The sequence below is a fragment of the Microcebus murinus genome, chromosome 10, assembly GCF_040939455.1.
Source record: "Microcebus murinus isolate Inina chromosome 10, M.murinus_Inina_mat1.0, whole genome shotgun sequence".
In the NCBI taxonomy this organism is placed as follows: domain Eukaryota; kingdom Metazoa; phylum Chordata; class Mammalia; order Primates; family Cheirogaleidae; genus Microcebus; species Microcebus murinus.
Window position 1 is genome coordinate 4,227,070 of NC_134113.1, and position 7,897 is coordinate 4,234,966.

At 47.5% G+C, this 7,897-nt stretch overlaps 1 long non-coding RNA gene across 1 annotated transcript; it reads left to right on the forward strand.

Moving 5' to 3' along the window:
- The first annotated feature begins 1,414 nt into the window (after nucleotides 1-1,414).
- On the forward strand, nucleotides 1,415-6,967 carry LOC142873261 (uncharacterized). Its single transcript, XR_012921298.1, has 3 exons — nucleotides 1,415-1,717; nucleotides 4,882-4,958; nucleotides 6,884-6,967. It is a non-coding gene; the product is annotated as an uncharacterized LOC142873261 (long non-coding RNA).
- The last annotated feature ends 930 nt before the right edge of the window (nucleotides 6,968-7,897 follow it).

Here is a 7,897-nt window from a genome sequence, read left to right on the forward strand (position 1 = left end):
GTGGAACTGTCAAGTAGACATTTGGACACTGAGCCTGGACTTCAGGGCAGAGGTCAGGCTAGAGAGACACCTTGGGGGATTGTCACCACCCGGGGCCTTGCTGTTATCTTGTGGGCACTCTGTCAGAGGTAGCCAGGACTTTGGTGTCAGATGCAGGCCCAATGCCTGGCTCCACTTTGAACTGGCTCTGGGACCCTGGAAAAGTTAGTTGACCTCTCTAAGCCTTAGCTCTTTATCTGGGATGTGAAACTGGTAACACTGCCTCATAGACTCCCGGGGGGTTAAGAAGATAATATACACTGTGTCAGCATCGTGCCGGACTCAACAAGCAGCAGCTGTGAACACTGTTAGCATGTTCAGCTGGACATTTTTATGGTCCTGCAAGCCCACTGCCCTTTTCGCCTCTGGTTACACTCGGAGCCACAAGACCTTTCCCCTGGGAGGTTGGGGCCCTGACCCACGGACTGCCCATCTGAAGAGATGACCCTGTCTAATGAGACTGTGTGGCCATGAATTTGAGTTGGGAGTGAGCAGACTGGGCCTGGGCCTGGGCCTGAAAGGCCACTCTGGGCCATGCACCAGATGAGCAAGGACACCAAGTGACCTTGGGAGAGAGACTCCCTGGGGGCCGTCTGGCTCCTATTTGCATCCCCAGCAGGCCCTGATGGCTGCAAGTCCTGTCCTCAGGCCCTGCCAAGTCCCACTGGACATTGAGTCAACAAAGGCGCCTTTGTGAGCTCAAGGGCCCACAGTGGGAACCTCAGGAGTGATTAATTCACAGCTCAGCCTGGCGTGGAGGACACGATGGCCCAGCTGCTGCTTTCTCCAATAGGCTTGGAACGTTCTGTCCCTAACACTTGTGGACAGTAGGGCTGGAGTCTTTTCTGGCACTGTTAGAATAAGTGCATTTGGAAAGATTTCTAGAATGTCTGGTAAAAAGAAAGACCCACTGACTCCTAGGCGTTCCATCTTCCCAAATTGCCACCTGTGTCCACCTTCTAGGCCCACACCAGGGGTTGACCCTAGGGACTTTGGATTCATCCTTCATTCAGTGAAAGAGGAGAAGTACGGCAGACCTACCAGACACGGGGGACAAAACTCAGTTTGCCAGGTCTGGGCAGAGGGGAATCGAGGTTCTAAGATGAGTCTGGAGGTGGGCTGGACAAGGTAGTGGGGGGGGGGGACGAGGAGCAAGGCCTGGGCCTTTGCTTGGTGGGGGCAGGCACAGAGGGAGCCCCTGCCCATGACTGCCTGCTCCACGCAGCTCACAGCCTTGCTCCCCCTCAGCTTCCTCCAGCTTCTTGTCATCATTGCCTTAATATCTCGTGAACACGCTGCACACGGTAGATAAGATGCCTCTTTGGAAAATGTACTTGGGACACCCCCATTCCCTCACCTCCTACCCCAGGCTCCCACCTGTGACCAGGCTCAGCACTCCTGCTCAGACGGCCAAGAAGTGTGGGGGTCCGTCACCTCATTGCACCAACGCTCCGAAGTGGCCGTTGCAGCAGGTCGTAATAGCAGCCTCCACGCCAACCTCACTCTTCTGCTGAGACCAGAGGAGCGTATGGAAACAAGACGGCCGGGGCTCTGCCAGGAGCAGGCGAGACAGAAATGCCACCTGCTGGCGGACATCGCACGGGTAGACAGCAACAGCGCCCACTGGGCACACAGCTGGTTCCAGGGTTGGTAGGGGCCCTGCCTTTGCTATCCTCAGGTGAGGGAGCAGCGGTGATTAGGTTTTCTGGTACATTTCCATCACTTCAAAGGGAGCCTCGTTGGCAGTCAAGTTCCCATCGCCCTGTGCCAGACAAACGCCGACAGAATAGTTTTGCTGATTCTAGAACTTCCCATGTACAGAATTGTATGTTGTGTACTTTTTTTGTATCTGGTGCAATGTTTTTGATTATGGTTTCTGATTCAGCCATTTCGATGGGCATATCAGCAGTTTGTTTCTTTTAATTGGTGAGTGGTATGAATATAACATTTGTTTATCTGACCTCCTGCTGATAGATATCTTGGTCGATTCCAGTTTGGGGCTGTGATGAATAAAGATGTTACGAACATTCCTGTAAAAGTCATTTTGTGGACATGTGTTTTCATTTCTCTTGGAATGGCTGGGTTATAGGGTAAATGTGTAAGTTAACTGTGCAAATACCACATCTTCTTCGCCGATGAGGGATTAAAGTTACAGTTGCTCTGCTTCTTGGCCATTACTTGATACGGTCAGTCTTTTAAATTGTAGCCATTTAGTGGCTGTGTAGTGATATCTTGTGGGCTTCTTAAAATTTGAGATATAATTAACATACCACTATTTACCCTTTTGTAGTGTTCAATTCAGTGGTTTTAAATATATTCACAGAGTTGTGCAACCATCGCTTGTACCTAATTTCAGAACATTTTCATCATCACCCCTTTAGCTATTATGGCCCAGACCCCTAGCCCCAGGAGAAACACTCATCTGCTTTTTGTCTCTGTGAATTTGCCTATCATGGACACTTCGTGTAAGTAGAACTAGACAGCATGTGGCCTCTTGTGTCTGGCTCCTTTCACTCAGCATGTTTCCAAGGTCCACCCGTCTGGTAGCATCTATCAGTGTCTCATTTCTTTTCGTGGCTGGGTAATATTCCATTGTATGGATAGACCACATTTCATTTCCCCATCTGTCAGTTGAAGGACATCGGGGTTGCCACTTTGTGGCTCTGAACATCGACGTACAAGTTTTTGTGTGGACATATGTTTTCAATTCTCTTGGGTATTTGCCTAGGCGCAGAATAGCTGGCTCACATGGTTACTTTGTCCCACCAATTCCAGCCACCTCAGTCTCTAAAGTTCAGCAAGACCAGTGTACTCCACCCAGGGTCCCCTCCCTCTGCCAGGGTATAGTGCCTCCAGGAAGACTTCATGGGTGATTGGCTGGACACGGTGGTGCAGACCTGTAATCCCAGCACTTCCAGATATCGAGGCGGGAGGATGGCTTGAGGCCAGGAGCTTGAGATCAGCCTGGGCAACATAGTGAGACCCTGTCTCTGCAAAAAACAAAAAGAAAAATTAGCTGGAAATGGTGGCACACACCTGCAGTCCGAGTTACTCTGGGGACTGAGGGAGGAGGATCACAGCTACTTGGGGGGCAGGGGCTGAGGTGGGAGGATCACTTGAGCCCAGGGGTTCAAGGCTCTGGTGAACTACAATTGTAGCCTGGACAACAGAGCAAGAGCCCATCTCAAAAAAAAGAAAAAAAATGAATTCCTAGTAATTGTACAGCTCACTGCTCACCTTGTTGTTTTCCTTTTCTTAGAGATCACAGTGCTGTGCTATCTGTTGTCCAAGGTCTGAAAACAGTTGTTTCATTTATCTGGTCCAGTTTTCTGTTGTTTATAGCAGGCAGAGAATTCAGTGTTGGACATTCCATCAAGGCTGGATGCAGATGCCCCCTACGCCTTTTAAATAGCTGTTAATGTATTTGAGAACTTCATTATCTAAAGTTCTTGAGAGATCCACATCTGGATGATTGCTTCTACTATTACTCACGGTGGCTTGTTCCTTGTGTGTTTTGTATGTTTGTGTCAACTTGCTTGCGGCTGAGTTTAATTTGGGAGAATCCTGAGAGGTCTAGGGTGGGCCTGCTTTCTTAGAGAGACGATTTGCATTAGCATCTACCAGGTGCCATGGAGGCAAAACAAATGTGAGAACAGGTCAGTGGAGTTTTTCTGCCGGGGATCTCTCTCACCTCTTTGAATAAATTGGAACCCTGGGGCCATATAAGAGTGGGCATATGGGTGTGGATTCTCAAGGACCACCACCATCATCCTCATCCTCATTCTCAGCATCGTCATGTCCCAGAGCCGCAGTGAACTCGTGGGTCCCTGGCGGTCTTCTTCCTTCCCCTTCACTAAAGATGTGGCCACCTTCCGAGTCCCAGACTAATGCAAAGGCTCAGTTTTGATGCTCCTCTCTTATGGAGCTTCTCATTTTTCTCAAGACGTTTAATCCCCAAAGCTCTACGTTCCTGATGTCAGCCTTTGCCACCAGGGTGCTGCCAGCTTCTATTTTTTGTTACTGTTTGCTGTTCTGGTTTCAGTTCACTGATTCTTCATGTGTGCATGTGACTTTTCATGATTTTACTCTTGTGACCTCAGCAATGCATATAAAATACTTTTTATAATTTATACAGCATCTAGTTGAGTCACAGTGGACAGACTCTTTAGGATATTCAATTTGCCGTATAGACTGTTCCACTGGAAGCAGAAGTCCCCACCTCAGTGACTTTATCTGTGGAAAAGACAATAATCCTGACTTCTGAGGACTGTTGCAAGGAAGCGAGATGTGTCTAATGAATGCACGTAGCAGAGTGCGGGGCGCGGACAGACCATGTGTGCTGCACCCACCGTGATGCAGAAGGCGAGACAGGAGCACTAACTGTAACACAAAGCGCTGTCCGCTCCTTCCACAGACACACATCGCTAACTTAGGCCAGGACCCAGACCAAGACCGCAGCGTAGGGGATTGTCTTGGGCTGGTCCTCTCTTGGTGGGCAGGTGGCCTGAGCAGTGAAGCAGAAGTCAGCGTGACCTGGGTCTGAATCCTCGCTCAGCTTCTTGTATGTTGTGCCTCTAAATCTGTCTCCTTATGTGTAAAAGAAGGTAATGAGTAACTGCCTGTTTATCTCATGGGGTCATTGCAAGGACCTAATGATGTCATATTGACGGGAAAGTCTTTGTCTACAATGCAGCAGGTAAGTGCCAGAAGTGATTAAGGATAGGATTTAGGGATGAAAGGTAGAGACAAGGAAATTCAGGTCTAGGATTATAACCTCACGTCACTGACTATCTGATCTTGCAAATTTATTTTGCGCATACTCTATACCATGTAACTATGCAGGCTGAAGAACCATGAAGTTTGAGATGTTACTCAACTAGGACTGACTGAGGAGGCCAGGACTGACATGGATACTACAGGTGAGAATCTCTAAGTTATTTAGCAGAGAGCTAATCCTTTGAGTCCCTTCCCCCATGATTCTGAACATGAGAACTTGAACCCAGAATAAAGAAGCATATGCAGTGACCTTTTCTCTTCCTAGTTGTTTTATGGCACTATTTTAAATATATTATTTTTAGAGCAGTTTTAGGTTTGCAGAAAAATTGAGTAGAAAGTACAGAGCGTTCTCACACACTCCCTTCCCACACACCCAGTTTCCCCACTATCCACGTCTCCTATTAGTGCGGTCCATCTGCTACAGCTGCTGAGTCCATAGTTTACATTAGGGCTCGCTCTTTGTGCTGTGCACGCTGTGGGTTTTGACAACGTGTAAAGACAGGGATCTGACGTTGCAGTGTAAGGCAGCCCAGAGGGTTTAGGGCAGTTTTGCCTTTTCCAGAATGTCATATACTTGGAGTCATACTGTATGTACACTTTTTAGATTGGTTTTTACTATGCAATACACATTTAAGGTTCTTCCCTGTCTTCTTGCGGCTTGATAGTGCTTTTCTTTTTATAATTGAATAACATTCCATTGTCTAGAGGTACTATAGTTCTTTGGTCCCCAACCTCCAGGCTGCAGACTGGTACCAGACCATGGCCTGTTAGGGATTAGGCTACAGGAGTTCCTCCTTCCTGCTCCCAGCCCAGGCCATGCTTGGAAAAATTGTCTTCCATGAAATTTGTGGGGTAGGGGGGAGGAAGGGGTACACAGCAGGAGGTGAGTGTGCGCAGGTGAGCCAGGCTTTATCTGTATTTACAGCCATTACATTGAGCTCTGTACCACACCCCCCCACACCCCCACCCCCGCCTCCCACCTCCAACTGTCCTGTGGAAAAATTTTCTTCCATGAAACCAGTGCCAAAAAGGTTGGGGACCGCTGTGAGCTATTTATCCATTCACCTATTGAAGAATATCTTGCTTAATTCCAAGTCTGGGCAATTATGAATAAAGTCACTATAGAAATCCATGTGCAGGTTTTTGTATAGATTTATCATGTAAATTCAAACGACTTTTGAATACTATTATTACTATTATTTTTAACTTTACTGCACTGTTTTGTTTTAGGTGTGTCTTTTGTAAGCAGCATTTAACTAGATTTTTTTTTTTTTTTTTGAGACAGAGTCTCACTTTGTTGCCCAGGCTAGAGTGAGTGCCGTGGCGTCAGCCTAGCTCACAGCAACCTCAAACTCCTGGGCTCAAGCAATCCTGCTGCCTCAGCCTCCCGAGTAGCTGGGACTACAGGCACGCACCACCATGCCTGGCTAATTTTTTCTATATATATTAGTTGGCCAATTAATTTCTTTCTATTTATAGTAGAGACGGGGTCTCACTCTTGCTCAAGCTGGTTTCGAAATCCTAACCTTGAGCAATCCACCAACCTTGGCCTCACAGAGTGCTAGGATTACAGGCGTGAGCTACCACGCCCAGCCTAACTAGAATTTTTGAAGCCAGTCTGTAGAGAGAGAGGTGATGAGGCAAATATAGCAAAATTTTAATTGTAGAATCTAGAATGTATGGGTATGTACTGTACAATTCTTTATATATATATATATATATATATATATATATATATATAGTTTTTTTGAGACAGAGTCTCACTTTGTTGCCCAGGCTAGAGTGAGTGCCGTGGCATCAGCCTAGCTTACAGCAACCTCAAACTCCTGGGCTCAAGTGATCCTCCTGCCTCAGCCTCCCTAGTAGCTGGGACTACAGGCATGCGCCACCATGCCCAGCTAATTTTTTCTATATATATTAGTTGGCCAATTAATTTGTTTCTATTTATAGTAGAGACGGGGTCTCACTCTTGCCCAGGCTGTTTTTTTTTTTTTTTTTTTTTTTTATTTCGGCATATTATGGGGGTACAGATTTTAAGGTTTCAATAAATGCCCTTTCCCCCTCTCAGGCTGGTTTTGAACTCCTGACCTCAAGCAGTCCGCCCGCCTCGGCCTCCCAGAGTGCTAGGATTACAGGCGTGAGCCACCGCACCCGGCCTGTACTGTACAATTCTTTCAGCTCTTCTATATTTTTGAAATTTTTCATTATAAAATGTAGAGGGGGAAAGTTTAAAAACCAAACAAAAATAAAAACCCTTTGGAGTGTGTGTAAAATCATAGCAGGTCACTCGGAGGGGAGTAATGACGAAGGCCCCACACCTGGCCTTGGCTCTGCCTTCCAGCTGTGGGTAAATCACTTAGCCTCTTTCATCCTGTTTTCTCTGGGCAGGATGGGCCTCACACCCAGCAGTGTCAGGGTGTTGCAAGTCCTCCGGGTAGTTCAATAACAGTTCATTTTCCTGCCTGGAGAACCACAGGGAACAGGTTGTGCCGGTGGTCACCAGCAGAGGGTGCACTTAAAGCAGCAAGCATAAAAAGTTTTCAAGCTCAGCCTGCCTTTAGGAATATTTTTTTTATAGCGATGCAAAATTCAGAGCTAAAGCAAGCCTCTCCACGTTGGGCTATGATTTCAGGCATATAAATATATTGCCGATGGCTGCAGTGGCTCCTGGCGCTGTCGCCGTCCTTGCCTATGCCCGTGGGCTCCACGTATGATCCCACTTCCAGCGCCTTGGCAAGGGTCTACTTCTCTAGCTGCATCAGACTTCGGGAGACCCTGGCACAGGGCCTGGCCCAACACTCAGGACTTGAAGACCGATGAATGTTCCCTGAATGAACTGACATTACTTCCCTCCTCCTTTATTTCCCTCCTCCTCAAAAGCAGGAGGATTAGTACTGGCTGTCAACCATCCCTTCACTGGTGTGCTTCCCAAAGCCTGGGTTCCTCAGCCTGGGCACAAATGGGATTATCTTGGGAGGCAATGGAACTGGGGGCCTCTCTGCATGCACTCCTATTGTGAGTTGAATTGTGTCCCCCCCCCAAAAGATAAGTTGGAGTCCTAACCCCTAGTATCTCAGAACCT